This window comes from Camponotus floridanus, unplaced genomic scaffold (genome assembly GCF_003227725.1).
Source record: "Camponotus floridanus strain SB8 unplaced genomic scaffold, Cflo_v7.5 scaffold55, whole genome shotgun sequence".
Taxonomy (NCBI): Eukaryota; Metazoa; Arthropoda; class Insecta; order Hymenoptera; family Formicidae; genus Camponotus; species Camponotus floridanus.
Genome location: NW_020229714.1, coordinates 1,218,108 through 1,241,416, shown reverse-complemented (window position 1 = coordinate 1,241,416; position 23,309 = coordinate 1,218,108). Strand labels below are relative to the sequence as shown.

At 30.0% G+C, this 23,309-nt stretch overlaps 1 protein-coding gene across 1 annotated transcript in view; it reads left to right on the top strand.

Annotated features, from left to right (window-relative positions):
- The window catches only part of LOC105253835 (cadherin-99C), a 107,331-nt gene that overhangs the window by 45,853 nt on the left and 38,169 nt on the right, over positions 1 to 23,309 (top strand). The window lies entirely within an intron of this gene.

The window sequence follows — 23,309 nt, the reverse complement described above, 5'->3', positions numbered from 1 at the left end:
TTTATAAAATGTAACAGTTATATTTGATTAAATAAAAAAATCGTACTTTTCGTCACTTTTCCTCTGTGAAATTTTTTGATAAATAAATTGTATTTTTTAGCTCCAGCTCTTCCAATAATAGTTGCGTACAATAGTCTGTTTAAAAAATACTAAAAATAATGCGCGCGATTAAGACTCGTATTTGCATTGTATTTTAGAAACCACGTCTATTTATCGGCCATTTTGCGTCTCCTCTAATGGAACTGGATGTCTCCCAACTTCATCTGGTGCATACTCGCGTAAATGCATCGAGTTTCCTGAGAGGAGGAATCTTCTGTTTGTGTTACTTTTCCGGTTTCTCGATAGAGCAACCACTCGCTTTCATTAGGACTCACTTTGAAGGTATCTCGTCCATTATCCTTATTACTGAATCAACAGAAGTGACACTCTCGTGAGAATTCGCAGTGATACAGTGACGATCGGAGAGGTCCGTTCATTAAATCAGTCTGTATTTGTATTTCTAACTAATTTAATCCTCGAGTGCCTCTCTCAACATACGGTAATAAAACTTATGCGAGTACTGGAAGACGAATGGGCTCTCTTTCGCTCTAACTTTCCCTACTTAATTTATTCCATTGAAAGAACAGTATTGGAAACGAAGTGAGAGATCGTACATGGCCGGAGGTGAACGTCGACCTTTCGTCTAAATTGCTTTCTACGACGTATGAAGCAACGTATTGAAAGCGTGGAGAATCCTGTACGTCTGCCAAATTGCATTAACCCTCAAAAGCTGGCTCTAAAGATGAATTCCATTTACTTTCATAGAAGAAATGTACGCATTTCGATATAGCACAATCATAATTTATCTACAAACTTAATAGTCTTGTTACCTGTCACGAATAGTTAATCAGTTATGACAAGTTTATTACTCGTTAAGAAAACACTTTAAAGTGTGATTAAAGAGTTCTATTCTGCAATGCTAAAATTTCTCAACGAGAATTGTTATATATTGTTATATTTTAAGAATTAATTTTCGCAAAATCTCTTTGTATCGTTCGCAAGTAGGACAATTGTACGGTGAAAAGATTCGAGGGAACAAGTCTCGAGGTCGAAAGTGCAGAAGTGGCCTCACTCGCCACTTTCGACGGTCGCACTTGCACTCACGGCACTTAAACCGAACGTTTATGATTCGCCGCACGGTTCCTTCGTTGTTTGAACAGGGCGAGAGGAGAATCCTCTTTGAACTGGTATTACACGTCGAACAAAGAACCTCGTCGAGCCTCGGGAGTCACGAAGAACCATCGCGAAATCCCTTCTGCTCGTCCAACTAAACTGCTAGCTTTGTTCGATGGAAACAAAAGGTACCGCAGAAGGGTATCTCTCTCTTCTCTGACTTTTCAAAGTCGATGTGAACGAATTTGTTCTTCGGAAACAAAGATTTTCATCGCTCTATTCTCATTGTAACTATAAATGTAGCTATCTAGAGAATGTTCGAAAGCTTGAAACAATGTTTCTCGAAAAATCTCGGTCGGTGATTTGTAATAAGACGAATTTACATTTATTTATTTGATCTGATACGTATAAAGCTTGCTTTCTCCGCTTTCGAAATCAGAGAACCGAACGAAAACTGAAAGAAATGCATAATTTCTTCATTCTCTTTCACGCATCGTAGGAATAAAAGGCAATATCTTCGCGGCCGATGCTATTAATACATCTTAATATTTGTAAACCACATTTAACGCGCTTCATTCCATTAGACTATAAATTAACGACGGCTTATTCGTCCGTGTACATCGCGTGTTAAACCTCGTTCTGCGAAGAACGCACGAAAGTGTTAAAGAAAGAAAGAGAAAGAGAGAGAGAGAGAGATAAGTTGGAGAAAGAGATATAATAGTCGCACCCAACGCAAAGCATAGCGATGTTGTACTTAAGCGAATTATATGTATACGCTTCGTTACACTTATTTACGACGCTAAATCCACATAAATAATGCAAATACGTATATGTTTTTTCGCGCTCGGGAATAGTGCGTAAATTCTTGCTATCGCGGAATATATCTCGATGAAGAAAAGAAGAGATAATCAATTCTGTGGAAGAGAATTTTATAATTTTACAAAATAAAAATATTTTGTAACTTATAATTTTTACCTGTTCAACTTTTATTTAAATAATAAATTATCGAATATTCCGATAAAGGCGCTCCGATAAAAGCCTATCATCGCGATACAGTTATGCGTCGTTTAAAAGTTGATTAATCATTGATTATAATGATCGTAGCGAATTATTTCTCACTTATTGCGATCACGTCTCGAAAAAGAATTCAACGATACGGAGTATATCACACTATTATCTTTTCGCTCGAATGATAATATCCAAATTTTTTCCTTTCTAATAATTTGATTTCTTAATAATGTCGAAATGAACGATAACTAAATACCGTGTAACAAATAATTTTTATAATTTTATTTTGAAATATTCAACATTCTATAATATAAATTTAGATTGAATATGAATTTTCTGTATTTCCTTGCATTTCTAATTAATTTCGATGATTGCTGAGCCAACATTGCATATGAAGTCCAACAAACATTTATTTAAAAAATATAATTTATCTTGTTAATTTTACCAAGAAATTATTATGAAAATTAAATTAATATTGCATCATTTTTTGTATATTTCGAGAAAACATGTGTTTTTTTAACTTGAATTTTTTAAATTACAATTTATTAAATAATATTCAATGTAAATAATATTCATAAAATAAATTGCGCGCGTTTTTTTAATATGCTAGTTTATATAAATCAGATATTAAAAGAGACGATATCTACACTCATTACCTCGTTTCTCACTAAATCTAAGCCTTTAATCTTTATCTACTTCAAAGCAAATAGTAGAAGAAAATATACTACTATAGATACACATTTCTGCACATGATAATGTACGATAGTATGGCTTGCGACTCGCTGAGAATATTGATTTATATTGATAGAAAATACGATACTCGACGGTATATGTCAACAAGTGTGTCGTAGATCACTGGTAGCAACATGTCAATGGATTCTTTGAACAGCCAGTATCGTGGGCGATAGGACTTGCTCAACTTCGCGAACAGGTGTGCTCTACAAGCCTGGAGGAGCGTGACTGCATGGTGATCAAAACGGGTTGGCCGAACGACAAACCCACACACAATTAAGATTGCGTCAATGAGATCGAAGAATGTTTTTCTCTTCATTAAATACATAGTCTGTCTGATTTGATATTTTTACAAGCGAAACTCTTGTTTTCTATCTTATTGTGCTTTTCTTTCTTATGCATTCTTTTTCTCAAATTTTTTCCTTTCTAAAGAAAAAAATTTTGATACATTATTAACATATTCTTTTCAATTGCTACATCATTTTAAAGTTTAAATTTTAAAGTTTGAAAAATTTTTTTAAGAAATTGTGTGAATTGAACAAAGATGAAGTTGACAATTGACAAAAGTTTCGCTAAAAAAAATGTCGATTTTTAAATTGATCAAAGAATTTCAATGCAAAAGAGATAATTTAAAAATCGCTTTATTCGGACGAAATAATTGCAAGACATTGCATTGCATTATTTTTTGATTCATTTAAAATCGAAACATTCTCGAAAATGCGACTCGGGAATCTGTTACGTATCAATGTGACATCACTCCTGAAAAGACGATTGTGTCAATGTCGAGAAATATGGCAACGTATACGATTACGACATTCATACGGGAATTCCGCTATCGCGATAAGTTGCCAAGTCTTGGAATCTTGAAGAACGCGATTGGATAAAAAGTTGCATGTGGGTTAACGATAGCTATCGATCGTAAAACTAATGTTAATTACACATAACGTAATACCTACGATACAGCCAATTACAACGTGGAATGTCTACAGCCGGCGAGAAAGAACGGAATCTGAACGTAAAGGTCAAAGGGATCCAGTCGCGTTTTCCAATTTATTGAGAAGGAAGATAATTAGGAGGTAAAACAATTATTCAAAAAATAAAGGTATTGCGAGATATATTTGTTTTTCGATTTTCAATAATTCTATCACGTGGCGTATAAATAATTTTTATACAATTTTATTATAATTTTTACACAGCATAGCTTGATATATGATATTTTATTGTAAAGATATTTTATCTCGCGAAATAGAATGCAATATATAGTTATGAAATATAAATGTAATTACAAAATTAATATAATCAAATTAAAAAGTACATAATAATATATAATAATATATATAACACAAAAATTATTACATATTTATATATATATATATATATATATATATATATATATATATATAAAGGATATTTACGCAAAGTATTTTATTATATTATATTACACGAAAATATTCGAAATACGTACAATGCAAAATTTAAAAATTTTTTAATTGAATATAGTTTAATAAATTTATTAATTGTCTTTTATTAAGAAAGAGACATAACCTGGAATATTAATATATTTATAGTTTTTTTAAATATTCAATGGTGTGAAAAAATAAACGAAGGTTTGATGTTATCCAATAATTAAATCAGAAAAAATATCACGATTTAAATTTCGTATATGTATACAGTACTTTAATAAGCTTTAAAATAATCCTTAATACTTTAATAATCTCTAAAATAATTGCGTTATCGCCACATTGAATGAAGGATAACTGGCTCAACGATTAGACTAGATCAAGATCCCTCTGAGCCGAGTGATACGCTGATTAATATTTGACAGAGAAAAGAATGATCTTAAAAATGGGAAGCGACTTCAATTTGTCTTATTTCTATTTCAGGTTCCGCGGAATCGATCCACAAAGAAAGGTTAAATGATTCATTAAACGTCAGAAATCTCGCTACAGGAAGGAACGAATCTGCAATCTTCCTGATTGCTCCCGATAACATTGATTTTGATAGTGAATTAACGACTGTTACCATTATCATCATTTTTAATATATGAAATTACAATTCGCGTGAAAAAGAAACACGTTCTTCCACTTTAGAAAATGTTTATCTTTATTAAAAATGACTGGATATAACGATTTTTATGTACATGTGGCTACAATCAAGTATATTTAAGGAAAATAAAATACATGCACTTTTATTGTTGTTTGATTAAATATGTGAGTACAAGTAATTTTAGGGTACCAAATATGCTCGAGACAAATCAAACCGATAACAGCGAGATTTAAAGAAAAATTTAAATTCGAATATTTAACAGCATCAAAAGAAAAATTATCAATCAATTAATTATAGTATTTCAATAATTTGCGGACATCTTGCTGATATCAGAGTACCCATTTGATTTGTTTCGAAGTTTTTAATATTACTCACATATTTACATTATATTCATGCATAATATAATGTTAAGAATAGTACAAAAATAAGCTTTTTCAAATATATATCACAATTTGCGCACATGTATTTTATTACACATGCATATATTTTTAATATAAACTAATCACAGCATATATATATATATATTCTGAGGTGCTGAAACATCCAATACCTGTAAATGGTTTCTAAAGAGACCAAAAATTAAATTAATTTAAATATAATTAATAAAATATATATGTTTGTAACCACAATATTTATTAAAAAAGTTTGCAAAACTAATTGTTTTAAACTTATGCATTTGAACAAATGAAATTGATCTATCTATTATATCCATTTATAATCTATTATTAAATATTTTCATCATTAAAATAATACTTATGTTAATACAGATATTAATGTGTATGTGTGTGTGTGTGGAAGAACAATCTTAACAAAAAGAAGAAAATATATTCTCTTAAAGTATATATTATGAATTTTGTGATTCGACTTCAAACAGTGTGTGGTGATCGTCGTTAAATTACTGTCAAAAACATTATTTCCAGAAACTGCCAAGAAAATTTGAGTTTAATTCCAACTTTGTAACGGAAACTTCTAATTTTTAATGAGGCACCGAACTAAGTATTGCGGATCGATTCTACAAAAACCGATGAGAAATAACTCTCCACAATAAAGATCGCTTCGACTTTCCGCCAATATAAATCGTGCATTTGCTAACGTCCACCTGACACGAGGGATAGCGAAAAGGTTTCTTCGCCGAGGCAGCGATCACGTTTAAAAATGTAAAAAGAACGCAATTGTTTACAATATAATTTATTATAAAAAATCGGTCAGTAAATATTTAATGCGACGCGAAATTCGCGAAATTACATTTAATCAGAAACGATAATCACAGAAAATTATTTCTTTTACCAATTGTAATTTTCACGCGTGACCGATAATATTTAATCATTTGCAATATTTTATCGAATATATAATACTTGTGTTTTTGTGACATCAAAAGCGCGATTTGACAAATTTTATAAGTAAAAAGCTAAAATATTTAATTATTGGATTAACATCAATTTAAAACTTTTATTTAGTACTTTTTATATTATTATATTATTAGAAGAATATTTTTGACGATTTTTCCGATTACGAAATTTTTAAAAACTTCCCGAATTTATTAATAATCTTTTGGTATATAAAGTAAATTATTCAATATTTGAGTAATTTTGCAATAAAAATGTTGAAATAAAATATGTATCAAATGTATAATTCAACAAATTGTGTTATTGTACGTGTTCTCCTAATTTCGTGTAATGTACAATAATTTTTTTTTTATATTACAATTTACAATTTATATACAGATTACAATTTATATACAGTTGCACAGAAAATTATGGAAAATGAAAAATAATATAATTACAATGTTAGATGCAATTTAATAATTGATGCTATCAGTATCAATATTCTCAATATAAGAAATTATAAAATTTTTATTATTTAAACTGATTAATATAATATATGTGATATAATTTCAAACACTGAAAAAAAAATTTTGTTGAATATTGCCAAAAAAATATTCTGTTGTAGTAACTGTACATCGTTGTACTGTACTCTCTGTTTTGATGATTTGAATAAGCTTTTTTTACATCGACAAATTATTTCGGAATATTTTAGTTATATTTATTTGAACGTATCGGACAATATATTTAGTTGAGCAAAACAAATTTTGCCTTTTTCAACCAAGTTTTTTTTCAGTGAATAAATTAGAAAAAAATTTATTTAAATTACTATTAATTAATTTAAATTATCTCAATGTTATCGAATAATTAGAAAACTAATAACATTCACATTTGAACTTAAAATTGCATAATATTTAATGCAATTTATAAAAAATAAAATGATAAATGTTAAATTTAATACATATTATCCGCATAATAAATGCAACTTAAATACATATTATATATTTAAATTACATTTTTTACATTTTTCATACATTATTTTTTATTTTTATTTATAATCTTTTTTACAATCGACTACAATTTATTTTAATGCTTTATATATAATTTATTTAATTAATTTTATATAAAATAAAAATATCTCTAAAAACAATATGTTTTTTATTTCCCTCCCAAAAATAAAGTTAATTTTTATAAATTAAATTTTATTTAAATTTAAGTTTTTTTAATGCCCTAATAGTCTGTTGAAATTATGAGACCTAACAGCTCTTTTTTCGAGGGGAAATTCACCTTATGAACACCCCGTCCGTCGGGCCATCCGGCCGATCATCCCCGACAATCCTAACAGCCCTAACAACCCTAACATCTCGAACAGCCCTAACAGCCCTAACAGCCGTAATAGCCCTATTTGCTGGCTTACGCCAATAAAAACTCACGATAAAGAAATTTAGGGAACCCTAATTCGGAATCCGCTATAATAAGGAATTTAAGGAGCCCTAGTCAGGAATTCGCGATAAATTTAGGGAGCCCTAACTGCGCAACATATATTCTCGCCATTTATTCTGACTCGATTTCTACGAGTCAGGGATCAAGCAAGGAGAATAACTCCTTCTATTGCCGATTATTGTTCAGCAATAAAATAATTCATTTACGATCGTACAATATTACGATCGTTTTTTAGACGCGCATGTCATTTAGTCATTAGAAATCGCAAAATATGTATTATCCAAACATGTATAGAATATAATTAGCATGCATCTCTCGGTCGGCGGATTATAAAATCTATATCTTTAAAATTGTTTTAAAGCTCATAATGGAAATAAATATCTCATATAAATCTCATATAAAATTGCAGTAAAAATATTATCTATATTTTTTTTCTAGAAATATTTTTCATTTTACTTTAATTTTGACAATTAATGTTTTTTTAATAAAAGTTTAAAAATATAAACTTACAATTTATTCTTTTTATAAAAGTTTAAAAATATAAATTTACAATTTAGTATAAAATTTTATTTTAGAAATATAGAGTATAATTACATATAAGAGAAATTTTTTTATGATTTAAAATTCATAAAAATTCGTAATGTGTCCCGCCGACCGAGAATTAAAAGCAACGGATTTATCTACATGCATTTATAAAAATCCATTGCTTCAAAATAAAAGTTCATCACTCACCGGCACTGATGCGCAACAGCGGAGTTGATATTGAAGCTACGTTGTCTGTAACATACAAATATAAAATTCAAATTTAATAGCGTTTAAAATAATTAATATTTTAAGAAATTATTATCGTACGCATTAAATTTTATTCGAATTATAAATAAACGTATAAATATGAAATAATTTTATAAATAATTTCAATTTTTAAGAAATTTTTATAGAAAAAATTTTTAAAAATTTTCCTTATTTTTTCTTATTTAAATCATTCAAATAAACGAATTAAGTTAATATGTGTACGCGATTTAATAATTAATAATATATAATATATATAAGATATAATAATTAGATATATAATAATAAGATATAATAATAAGACATAATAATTAATAATTGATAATAAATAATAATACTTACCATCAGGTTGTTCCGCAGGTGCAGGATGCCTCTCCTAGGCCTCCTCCTCCTCTCAGATCATCGAGGTTGTTGCATCAATCTATAATACAAATAAAAGATCTAAATTATAATAACATTCAAAATAATTAATATTTCAAAAATTATTATATACATTGAATTTTATGTTCGATACATATAATAATAGCAGATTAATAAGATAATTCTATAAATTTTAGAAAAAAAAACATTACTAATAATTCTCTAATAACTTTATAAAAGCTTATATCTTTACAAGATTTAGATTTTTATAAAAATCTTTTTTTTCAAAATTCTCTCTTATTTAAATTATATAAATAAAAAATCAAATTACGCGATTAATTTAATTTAAATTATAATAAATATATTTAATATTTAATATATAATTACAAATAAATAAACTGCTTACCAGAAGGTTGCTCTGCTGGAGCCCGATGCCTCTCCTAGGCCTCCTCCTCCTCTCAGTCTTAGACGCGCGATACTTAACGACACTCCCGCACTCACGAGCGATATTTTCATCGCTATTTTCGCACTTTTACGCGCGATACTGAACGGTTGCCGCACTATTTCGGTACGGTAAAAAATTTTCTATTTGGTCGCGCGATGTATATACTTAATATATATATACTTTGAACGGCACTCCCGGTTTCGGTACGAGCGAGAATCCCATTTCAAAACGCGGTAACGAAACGCCGCCGTCCGCGACACGTTGACGGCACCGACGACGGAAAGTCGACGACGCAATAAGCGTCCAATGCACGTGCCACATATGAGCCATTGTGCGACTCGTGGCAATACTGTGCTGGGTACTTAGCTTCCCCTTCAGGCTCCTTAAGATTTATCCTAAATAAAAGAATTTAAGATAAACCTCAAGGCACCATCCAAGTACTGAGCCACCCCACCGCGTCAAGGTGTACCCGTGGGGGGTTGTGTTGCATAAATTTATAATATAATATAATTTATGAGAGAAAGAAAAAAGAGAAAATTATATTATATATAATTTTATATAAAATTAGTATGTGTGGAATTTATTATATTATTCAATAATGTAATGTAAATCATTATAACGCTTCTGATTTTTATGTTATGTACGCAATAAGTGCATTTAAAATAACAATATTTTTTTCTCGTTGTAATATCTATTTATATATTATTGAATAAAGAATTATACGACGATCATTTTTTTTAATAAAGGAAAATCTAATTCATAAAGATGTTATAATAATAAATAACAATGAGAAAATTACCGTATATATAATAGGTAATTATTGTCACAATTACTAGTATTCTTTTCTAGATTTGCAACAGCATTGATATTATAATACTACATAAACTCCTTTTTCTTATTATTTATTTCCGTTCCTATATGCGAAATATCTAAAAAATGAAAGCAATCTGGATAAGAAAGATGTCTAATTATAAATATGAAACATACTATTTTAAACTAAATAATTAAAAATTTATTGATTAAAAAAGTAACACAACATATCTTTTAAGTAAGCATTGTATCTTAAATTTTATAATATGATTTGCGAATTATTTATAAAACAATAAATGTGTTTTTAAAATTTGCAAATAATTTTTTAAAAGATAAGTTAAAATGTTTTAAATATATATATTTTTTTAATACGAATAGAAATTATTAATGAATTAATAATTATTAATGTACATTAATTATAACAATACTTTATAGCTGAAAATTAAAAGAATAAATGTATATGTAAACATTTTTTGTGCAAAAATGACTGCTTTAATCCCAATATAAAGTGCACCTTTAATAAATCGAGTTTAAAGGGAAAATGTTTGAAACTACATCGCTATAAACGAATGTGTAAGTGTAAGTAACTGAAATATATGAAATAAATTTGTGTAACTAAATTAAGACATAAATCTTGTATGCGATAAGAAAGTCGACACGTAAATCGATACGTTTTTTTATCTGCGTATCGAGTTACAGTAGATAACGCCGAGCCGAAGCTCACTCGAGCTCGCCTTTTAAAAGCAATTAGAGAGAAGGATGAGACGAGGATGCGACAAGGATACGAAAAGAAATGCGAATAAGACGCGAGATACTTCGTGAGTGCCTAAACCCGAGTTTTCTATTGGTTTTGACGATTGAAGAACTATGATTATTGGTCAAGCGAGTCCACGTGGAGCATTTAGCTCAGCAGTCCACGCGGATTATTTAGGTCAGGAAAAATTCAGGATACTACCGATATATCGAACATCCGATATGAATATTAATCATTACGAAAAAGCCAAACACAATCGAGTACAAATATATTCAATTTTAATATGTTTATAAATTTACTTTGTATAAAACTAAGTATCTAAATTAATTCCTTGCAAAATTAATTATTACGCTCAATCGATTTTTTTTGCCTTCTAAACAGATATTTAATATTGTAAATTGTAATTATCAAGAATTGTGTCTGTGGAGTATAAATTTTTAATAAATTTAATCTACAAAAAAATATGTAATTCGTATATATAAAGTATATAATAATTACACACATTATTGTAAAATATTTTATAAAATATTGAATTATCTACATAAAAATATTAATTAATACAAAAAATATTTTATTATATTATTATATTATTTTATTATTTTATTATTATTTTAAAATAAAAACTAAAATATTTTTTATATACGCGTTATATTAGATGCTAATTTAGAATAAATTACTTTCGAAAAAATGGGAAAGAAACAAGCAATGTCTAAAAATGATATGAATGATAAATAATTTATAAGTCACTTACGCCGCATATTTCGTTGCTCTATATGTTGCCTGATGCTTCTCTCAACCTTCCTTTCCTCTCCTGTTTGTCCTTTGCTATTTCTTTGCACTCACACTCATTCCCGAAAATATTAATTAATAATGATCAGTCACATACGATCGCGAGACACTTTGCATGGCACTTCCGATCGCGGAAGAATTATACGGGTACGATTCGCTCAACGTTTTATATGAGAGAAATCAAATTCGTGTGCTACTCATTACGAATGCTAACTTTATTGTTGATATATGTATAGTATATGTATATTAACACGAATTATAAAATCGAAAGATTAATATAATTGCAAATCATGATAAATAATTATTTAATTATTAATTCGGCAATATACGAAGCATTTCGCATTACTATCTTACTGTTCGAATGTCGCCGTGTGAATGATACTAAGGCCGTGGGATGTAAACACAGCGCGTCATACGCCGCCAAGGATACGTGTTATTGTTCCGTTCGGCTCATCGAAATATTTTACGTACTCTTTAAGAAATATATATATGTGGAATATTAAAGTATAGAAATATTTTGGATTATATAAATTAATTATAGATGATTATTTATTAAAAGATTAATCACGAATTGTATCACGCAACTTTTTATTATGTTAATTATTTAGATCTACGATTCGATTGTTTTGCTGTACATTCTCAATCCAAATTATATTCAAATAATCGAAAAATAAAAGATAAAGCATCGCGGACGAATTATATTTGACTCTAAATATCATTAAAGAAATAATTTCCGCTCGTAAAAGTCGATTTCATATCGAAACTTTTTATTTTAGATTTCTGTTACTACGATTCTTGAATGAATAAATTACGCGAAATATGTCGGTCGAGAACTTTCGTCGCAATATATTATACATATATATTAGTTGTGTTATTTATAAAAGTTAATTAATCATATTATTATAGTAAATAATTTTCCAATATTAATCGCGATCGCGTCTAACAAAGGAATTTAACGGAGTGCCTCGCACCATTATTTTACTCTTTAAATGTTGTCGCATGAATGATAACAAAACCAAGGTAATAAAATATTAGCCTGACGTGTTACCACTAAGGCCGAAAACTGTGTTATTATTATTTTTTTTGCTGAAATATTTTATGTACTACGGCATACATATATAGGAAATAAATTTTTTGAGATCTATCATTTTGTTACATATAGTTACATACTATTAATATAAGATAATTAATCATTAATCATACATTGAAAATGTGATATATCTCCAACACCCTCTGCGAGCGATCATAAAATTAGAAAAAAATTATTTTAACGCTGTTAATGATTAAAATTCCTTATGAAGAAATACTATTCGGATTATAAGAAAAGTAATAGACGTCAGTTTTAAAAACCATGCATTTCGAAAATCCAAATTGTGTTTTAATTATGTAATACAAATTTGATATTAAATTATTCTAATTTTTAAGAAAAGTTTCGAATTTAAATTATATCAAATTAAATCCGATGGAATTATCGATTTTCGAGTGCTCAGCATATACTACTACAATTTTTGTACAGTTTGAACTAAATTCTTTCATTAGCAAAGTTTTAATTGTAATTAGAAGGGGTAATTAATTTTTTCATGATTTTTTATAGTCTTGGTTGAAGCCATATCATATTATATTTTTAACGTATCTTTTCGAAATACACGATTTAGTAAGATAATTTAGTTCCTAATTTACAAAGATTCTACAATAAATAATAATGAAAATTTATTGATATATAGTAATTACTATTAAAATTATTGCAATTTTACAAATACTACTGATATATCCAACATCTCGAAGCAAATATTACGACAAACAAATTACGTGCAAATACAATTGGTTAATATTTTTATTTTATTTTGTATAAAACAAATCTAAATTAATCGATTGTAAAATTAATTATTATGCGTAATCATTTTTTTGCCTTTTTAACTTTTTTTGATATTGCAAACTGTAATTATCAGAAAAATATTTTCTTGCATATAAATAAATACATTTGTGATCAATTTAATCTGTTAAAAAATTTCTAATTCTAAATATGTAAATAATTAATAATTAGAGCATTGTAAAGTATTTTACAAAATATTGAACAATTTATATAAAAATATCAATTAATGCAAAAAAATATTAAAATATTAAATATTTTATTATAGATATTTGAAATATTTTAAAATAAAAACTGAAACATTTTATATATGCGATATATTTAACAATATATTTATTAGAATGAATTAAAAAGCAAAAAAAGAACAACCAATATAAATGATAAATATAAATAATAAATAATTTATAAATCACTTACATCACATGTTTCGTTGCTCCATATGTTGTCCGATGCTTTTCTCAATCTCCTTTTCCTTTCCTCCTTGTCCTTTGCTATTCGTGACACTCACACTCGCTCTCGAAAATACGATTAATAATGATTAGATATATCGAATAACCGCGAGACACTTTGCACGGCACTCCCGATCGCGAAGAATTACACGAGAGATACATACTTTTTATATCGTAAAAGGGAGAAAACACGAGAGAAACATGATTCGTTCGATGTTTATATGAAGCCAAAATGCGCTATTCGATAAAAATGCTATCTTTGTTGATAGTATGTATAGCATACGCATATTAACACCAATAATCGAAAGATTAATATAATTGAAAATTATGATATAATAATCGTTTGATTAATGATTAATTTATGTTCGCATTTTACGAAAATTTAAAATATCGGACGAAATGTATTTGACTCTAAACGTTACTAGATGAATAATTATTAAGATTGGGTTTAAAAAAGTTTAATTCGTTAGTTATAATAATTATATTTCGACACAATCGCGTTTAAGAAAAGAATATACAATATACCACGTATTTCGTACTACGTCCATAGTCCTCGAGTGTCGCCGCGCGAATGATAAGGCCGTGAGATGTAAACAATAGCGCGCTTTGCCGTCAAGGCTAAGTACGTGTTATTGTCGACTCGTTGCCGAAATATTTTACGTATTTTATAAATGTATATGGAATATTAAAGCATAGAAATATTTTAAATTGTAAATTTTAATTATTTATTAAAGGATTGTATTTTATTGAATCTTTTGTTATTTTAATGATTTGATTCTGCGATTTGATTGTTACGCGTAATTGATATATTATATTTAATCGTTGGAAAATAAAACGATAAAGTGTCGTGGATGAAATATTTGACTCTACATGTTATTAGAGGAATAATTGTTGTCCGTAAAAATTACGATGAAATGATAATTTCTTTTAAAATATCAGATGAAATATATTTGACTCTGAACGTTACTAGATGAATAATTATTAAGATTGGATTTAAAAAAGTTTAATTTGTTAGTTATAATAATTATATTTCGACACAATCGCGTTTAAGAAAAGAATTCGACAATATACCACGTATTTCGTACTACGTCCATAGTCCTCGAGTGTCGCCGCGCGAATGATAATAAGGCCGTGAGATGTAAACAGTAGCGCGCTTTGCCGTCAAGACCAAGTACGTGTTATTGTCGACTCGTTGCCGAAATATTTTACGTATTTTATATATGTATATGGAATATTAAAGCATAGAAATATTTTAAATTGTAAATTTTAATTATTTATTAAACGTAATATTTTATTGAATCTTTTGTTATCTTTTTGTTATTTTAATGATTTGATTCTGCGATTTGATTGTTACGCGTAATTGATATATTATATTTAATCGTTGGAAAATAAAACGATAAAGTGTCGTGGATGAAATATTTGACTCTACATGTTATTAGAGGAATAATTGTTGTCCGTAAAAATTACGATGAAATGATAATTTCTTTTAAAATATCAGATGAAATATATTTGACTCTGAACGTTACTAGATGAATAATTATTAAGATTGGATTTAAAAAAGTTTAATTTGTTAGTTGTAATAATTATATTTCGACACAATCGCGTTTAAGAAAAGAATTCGACAATATATCACGTATTTCGTACTACGTCCATAGTCCTCGAGTGTCGCCGCGCGAATGATAATAAGGCCGTGAGATGTAAACAGTAGCGCGCTTTGCCGTCAAGACCAAGTACATGTTATTGTCGACTCGTTGCCGAAATATTTTACGTATTTTATATATGTATATGGAATATTAAAGCATAGAAATATTTTAAAGTGTAAATTTTAATTATTTATTAAACGTAATATTTTATTGAATCTTTTGTTATTTTAATGATTTGATTCTGCGATTTGATTGTTACGCGTAATTGATATATTATATTTAATCGTTGGAAAATAAAACGATAAAGTGTCGTGGATGAAATATTTGACTCTACATGTTATTAGAGGAATAATTGTTGTCCGTAAAAATTACAATAAAATGATAATTTCTATCACAAAATATATATATATATATATATGGGTATATAAATATATCTATATATCTATATTAAAATACATTACATATGATATATGTATATCAAAATATTTTAAATATTTTATAAATATTTTAATCTCATAATAAATTATATTTTAAATTTATATATTTAAATACAAATATATACATTAAAATTATCATTGTAAATACTCTATTGACCTTTTTTAAGTTTTCCAGGATAAAATTTATAATATTCCAGGATAATATTCCTAAAATCTCCTCAAATAATATTAAAAAAATTTTTTTTTAGAAGTTATGATTAGAATATAGTTTAAATATATTTTAAACGAAAAAGCATCAGTGAATTGATATTAATACGCATTAATTATAATGTCACTTTGTAATTAAGAATTAAAAGAATATAAATAATGAATACAAATATTTATTTTTTATGCAAATGACGTTATTTTTTAATCGCAATATATTAATAAAATATTAAGTGCACCTTTAATAAATCGAGTTTAAAGAGAAAATGTTCAGAGCTTCATCGACGTTATAAACACGTGTATGAGTACTAAAATGAATGAAATAAATTTGTGTGACCAAATTAAGACATAAATCTTGCGATAAGAAAATCGATGACAGATGGACACGTAAATCGATACATTTTTTTATGTGCGTATCGAGTTACAGTAGATAACGCCGAGCTGATGCTCGCTCGAGCTTGCCCTTTAAAAGCAATTAAAGAGAAGGATGCGATGAGGATGCGACAAGGATACGAGAAGAAATGCGAATAAGACGCGAGCTACTATGTGAGTGCCTAAACCCGAGTTTTCTATTGGTTTTGACGATTGAAGAACTGTGATTATTGGTCAAGCGAGTCCACGTGGAGCATTTAGCTCAGCAGTCCACGCGGATTACTTAGGTCAGTAAATTCGGAACGTCATCGATGTATCGTTAGACATGTCAAATGGATATTACTCGTTACAAACGCAAAAGTTAAATGCAAATTAAATGCAAATGCAATTAATACTTCTATAGATCTATTCTGTAATTTGCGAAGCTAAATTGATTAATTTTATAAAAATAATTATTATGCATCAGTTTTTCGTTTTTTAAATATATATATATAAATTAATTAATTTTATAAAAATAATTATTATGCATCAGTTTTTTGTTTGTCTTTTAAATTCATATTTAATAATTAATTGTATAATTATTGAAAGAGTTTTTTAATATAAATTTTTGAAAAATATAATTAATAGGAAATTAAAATTTTACCCGTGCATTCTTGCACAATAAAGTCATGTTAGATGATATCGAATATTTTTTATGACGACGAACAAAATATGAACAAAATATTTAAGTCGATTACGAGACGATACTCGTGAATCGATATTCTCTTCCCGCTTGCGAATGCGAAAGCGGACTTGTCGATCCGGTAAGAGAGAAGTAAGGTTGAAAAAAAGATTATTACGTTGCGTGATCCACTTTCGATAGCCCACCTGTTGGTCGCCGCAACACATTTTATGCACTCGAGATAATCGTATCCCGTTCGAGATACGGTCGAACCAAGTTGCTTAAACGAGAGCATCGATTCCAGTTTTGGATTCATACACGCGATGCCCCACAATGTATTTTATTTCAAACATATAATTTTTATGGCCGTAATATTAACATCTATTATTATTTTTACAATTTCATCTAAAAAATTTTGTGCGTGCGACAATAATTGTTAATGAAAATTAAAGATAAAAATGAAAAGACTAAAAAAATGAAAGAACGCGTTGTTAATAAGTTAACGGAATCATCTCGAGGCGAATGCGAAAGAGTCGAGATTGCGTTCAGGTGCTTGCATTCTGCATTTACGTCCATCTGAATGTAACGGACACTGTCCGTTGCGTTCCGTGATACAGTAGCCACACCTTTTGCCCTCTATTTCCTCTCCTCTCTTCTCTACGCGCAATAATTCCAAGATAATCCGTTCCCATTTCTTGTATACATCGTTTTGCGTAGATCGACGAAGTTTGAAATCTCCTCGTGTCAGAGATAAAATATTACGGTGAAATATCACAGCCGCATTCCTCAAAATCTCATAATAAACAAAAATATTACTAATATAATATTGATATTACATCGATTATAACCGGCAGAAATTAAATCCAAAACGTTAAATCATGAGAAATCACACATGACAACATCGATCGACGTGACATCCCGTTACTTGTCCGAGATTACAACCGGACAACAATTTCTTGTTCGTTGCGATTTTCCCCTAGATGCAAGGAAACGAGCTTAGCAAGCGTGAGGGAGGATTAACTAGATTAGAAAATGATCCCCGATATCTTTCTCGTATACAGAATGACGGACGAGGGTTTTTCACGCAAGCCTTTGGCTTCACGTTATTATACTCCCAGGACTCTCGACACGTTCAATCCACATCCTTCTCGATCTCGGTCCTCATCCCGCCACGTGTCGTGTATCGGCGTAAATTGGACAACGTCAGGAGTTACTGGACGAGTTAAAGTAGGTAATTGCGCATCCGTCGGATGTTCTGTACAGACCAACGATCGCATCCGATCGTAAACAGTATACTCTTGTGCCACGGTATAACAACCGCGGTTCTTTATATTTTTACGTTTATCAGGCTCGCCATCAAACGTCGATGTGTGTCTACTCCTCCATTATATCGCTCGTATTTCCTTGTTTGTCGTAAAGATATTACCTCTCCGCATTCTGGGCGGATATATGAATGACCGAAGATTATTTATTATTAAAAAATTTATATATTATATTTATATATTATATAATCTTTCTTTTTATTTTATCTCGTAAACAGGACTTGCACTTTGCAATTTAAATAACAATGATTTCGATCATAATAATGGCTTGTGTGCAGGATATTTATAATTAACAGAAAAATAAAGAGGAGAAGTTCTTTTCAAATAAATTATTTGAATAGGTCACTAAAACAATAAAAAAAATCTCTCGTCTAAAGAGGAACAAAAGATACTCGTTGATTTTGCAAGAAAAAAATGGTGTACGTAGATCACGATGGGGAACAGATCAAGTTGTGCATATCTCTAATTCGTATCAGTATGCATGAATCAACTGCGGCGATTGAGAACGAGGCATTGTTCTTCGAAACAGGAGTGATTCTCGGGAGATCGATATCCCCCGGTCTTAAACTAGGTCTTAAGTCCCACATTGAGCCTGTTACGTACTATCTATCTGTACGAGGGAAGGACGGGGATCGGATTTACGCTTCGGCTAATTTCATATAACGCGTATGGCCTAATTAACAGCGTACAACCCTGCTGGTAGCCACTAGGCTAACGGGCTTGTACTTCTCCCTACAGATAGACGCATAACTAGAAGCGGCTGCATGCATCGTTTGCGCTAAGTGTCTCCAATCTGCAAATGCTTAGAGAATATATGTCCGAGCATGTGGCATGTTCAAGGGCATCGCATAATGCGAACTTGTAGTCACGTGAAAGTCTTTGGGGCTGCTGCGCGAGGATCTTCTATGTGGATATCGTGCACGCAAGAATCTCCGATGCTCGTGCATCGCGAAATGTGCAATTTTAACAATATGAAGCATGTTTATTAAATGTAATCGGATTGATTGTTTTAAATTTTTTATAATTTTTTTTGTATGAGTACTAACTGTCAAAGATTAGTATTTTAGTTTTAAAGTTTTAAATCAGGTCTATTAACTGTAAAAATGTCATCGAATGTACGCACATATGAAATTTTTTGAATTCAAAGTAAAATTCTGTTTTAATGTTTGATGTCACATAATATTATAAATTTTTATATCTCGTGTAAAGTTCTAAAAAAATAAAATACATCTTATGCAACAATCAATATTTTGCGAATATGTAAAATATGATTCTTGCTTAGAGTTTCGCTGATTTAGTTGATTGCTTTGTGCGAAGAAATAACGATGTCGACGGATTTCTCGAGTAAAGGAGACTTGTACTCTTCTTTCCGCTTGACCGCAGATTTACTGTTACGTATTATTGTAAATAAGTGTCGTATCCGTAAATTCTATGCGAATCTCACTGAGAATGTGATTTTAATGACGACGCAACTGACAATTACTGCAAAAAAACGAGAAGCATCTTAACCTGAAGAACAACGAAAGCTCATTTAAGATAACAGAAACTAAAATTTAACAATTGAACTTTGCCAATATCGTCACTTTTCGTAAACTTTTAATACTTCAAACTTTAAATATACAATTTAAAATGATAATAATGGTGTCATAATTTAAGATACTAAAGAAAATCCAGAAAAATTACAGAGAATTTTTTATTTAATTATTAGAAATAGTATAGAAATGTGTTTAAATATTTACTTTAATAAATCTATATTTTTTATAGTCAAAATATATCAATATATTTTATTAGAGAATTAAAGAAAAATAGATTGTTATTTAATTTTTTTTTTATAAGAAGATTATTTAAATGTTCGTTGTTAAATTGGCTTAAAATTATTTCATCAAACATCAAGAAAGATTCTGCTTAAATAATAGAAGTTTAACAAAAATTTCTCGTTCTTTCAGTGTAAATCTAAAATTTAATCTTGGAATAGTTCGGCTGAAGAAACAAGATACTCGTTTCTTATCACGTTAGTTACAGATCATTTTCTAAATTCTTCTCTCTCTTCGATCTCATGCTTCTGAACTTTTGTCCAGAATGCTCTGCGAAGCATAAGATCACGTTGCACAAAGCTTTTTCTCAATATTACAAATACTAATTTTTTGTTGAACAAACGGATGCTCTTTCGATACTTGGATTATCCAATTCGCTCGCATCCGGTCGCACATTGAGAATCATGGCGGCATGATACAGAATAATGTAACGTCACGTAGAATACAGACTAAATACTTCTTGGCACTATATTTTCTTTTCTCTCTTACCAGTGGTTACCGAGCTATCAGATAATAATACAGCGCTGCACATAATCTGATCCGAGTAGCAAGAAAGTAATACCTTCCTGACTGAGAAATTACACGGTTCTGGACCGGCGGGTTAAACAATTCAAGTGCGATTTCTTTTGAAATCTCTCTCTTCTCCTGTACTGTGCGCGATCTCATGTATAATTAGAGAATTTAAAAAATATTTTTTTATATACATAATGTATTTTTTATATGTAATTACTTCAATAAAAAGTATATTAAATTTATTTTTGATTTATCGTTAGAAAGTCACCAAATAAAACTGAAATTGATGAGAGTTTGATATGCATCTTCAATTTCTTTTATAATTAAAAGAATGACATTACATGTTATTTTCGATGCGGTACCAGTTTTAATTTTCATCCCAACCAATTTCAGACATCTCGATTCTCCAAAGACTCCCATAAGTCTCAATGCTGCTATCTTTACTCTGGGCTCGCCCTTTACGTGATACTATTTGATTTTGAAGTTAGAATTGGCGGCTATCGTTATTCGCGACCGTCATTAATCACGCCCGAGCCATTCTCCCGATTTGCTTCAATCGCGGAGTGCGATCATGATGAACGGAATTACGTTGCGGAAGACGTTGGCAAACGCGATAGCGCATCGAGCTAGAAAGCCTATGTTAAGTCCCCGCGATTATTGCGATCAGCCATGCAACGCGACTCGCGCGGCGTGCACGCCACGTGGAATTCCACGGCAGTGCCCACAACACGAAAACGTCGACGTCCGGTAAATCATATTCAGATTCAGCTGTTAAACTCGTCTAAGGCAACGGCGGGTCTCTCGGTGCGCCCGGTTCGTTGCCGCTGGCGGCTCTTCTACGGTAGACTGGCCAAGCCAGCTGTTATCATTAAAACTGAGACTTCCGCTTCGTGTTCCGGTCACTCGGTCACTAACAACTTTGTCGCCGTTTGCTTGACACGACATGTGCAACCGAATTTTTTAATGCAACTTCGTTGTTCTCGAGGTGGATGGGTATGTGAGAACGTGGTACAGATATTTCATATTTATTGCACTTCCTTTTAATTCTTCGATGTAAAAAAATTTTCATTTAATAATAATTGAAATATATAAGTGTCTTTTGCAGCGTTTGTTAAGAAAATCTTGGAAATACTTTTGGATAATCTATTTATATTAAAATTATGATAAAGTATTTATATGATGGAATATAAATACTTTAGAGTAAATATATTTACTTATTATCTTTTTTTAGAAATTGTGCGAATGTGCAAAAGTTACTTTATTGCATTAAATATCGCGTCGAAATTTCGTCGAGTTGCTAAACAAATGATGTATGATGAAAACTTTCGATTTTTTCACGTATGACTTCCGTATATATTATGCTTAATTAGGATGAATGTATGATGCAGTCGATATTAATCGTCCACATCTATCTTTATTGCTACTATTATTAGCATCATTTTTTCGTGTAAAATGTAAATGAACTTTCCTCTCTGGAAATATTATTAATAACACCCCTTCTCCTCTCCGATCTTCCGGATAGATGATGAATACCGACAGAACGCAAAATTGCTTTCTCCTCGTTTCATTGATAAATGATGTCGACAGACACTAATTGAGAGTGATCCGCATCTTTTGCTCTCTTCGCTAGTGGGAATATCATAAATCACTGGCGCTGATTTAATTATGATCCACGAAGCCACTCTGTAATTACAGAAAAGCTTTACAATAATCGTAGATCATCGATCGATATCTGCACCTGTTTCATCTTCGTATATAACGCTTCCCTATTTTATGCCGTTGTTCATTGTATTAATTGCCTATCGTGCATAAAATATTTTATCCGTCCTTGATATAATGATTAATCTATTTTGTCCGACGTTAAATTAAAATCTATTTGCGACGGTTGAATAACAATTTGATCGACTACATATTTTTATTATATCGCATTATTATATCGTAAAACAGAATTTGCCGGGATTAATAATATACTCCAGGGGAAGGAGGAGAGGGGGAGATCTGTTCTACACTTTTAATAAATTTGTTCTACTCTCCTCCCCCGAGTTTCCATTCAAGCGTACACATTCCTGTTTGATTCCACGGGATTACATCGCGAGTGAAAGGTAGATAATATTTTCTTGCATGGCGATCGGATTCGTTAAGAAAGAGCGAGTGAGATGAAATGCGCGACAACGGCGACTCTATAAATTCTGTCTAATAGATTAGAATCGATTAATTGGAAAAAAATCGGTGGAAATATCGAGAGAGCGAAATCGAAAGCGATCGATAGCGCGAAAGCGAGATTTCGCTTTCGGATTCGCGCGAGTGTATCATCTCTCTATTTTCTCTTCCTCCTCTTTCATCCGTAAGTCCGTTTTTTTATACGCGCACGTAC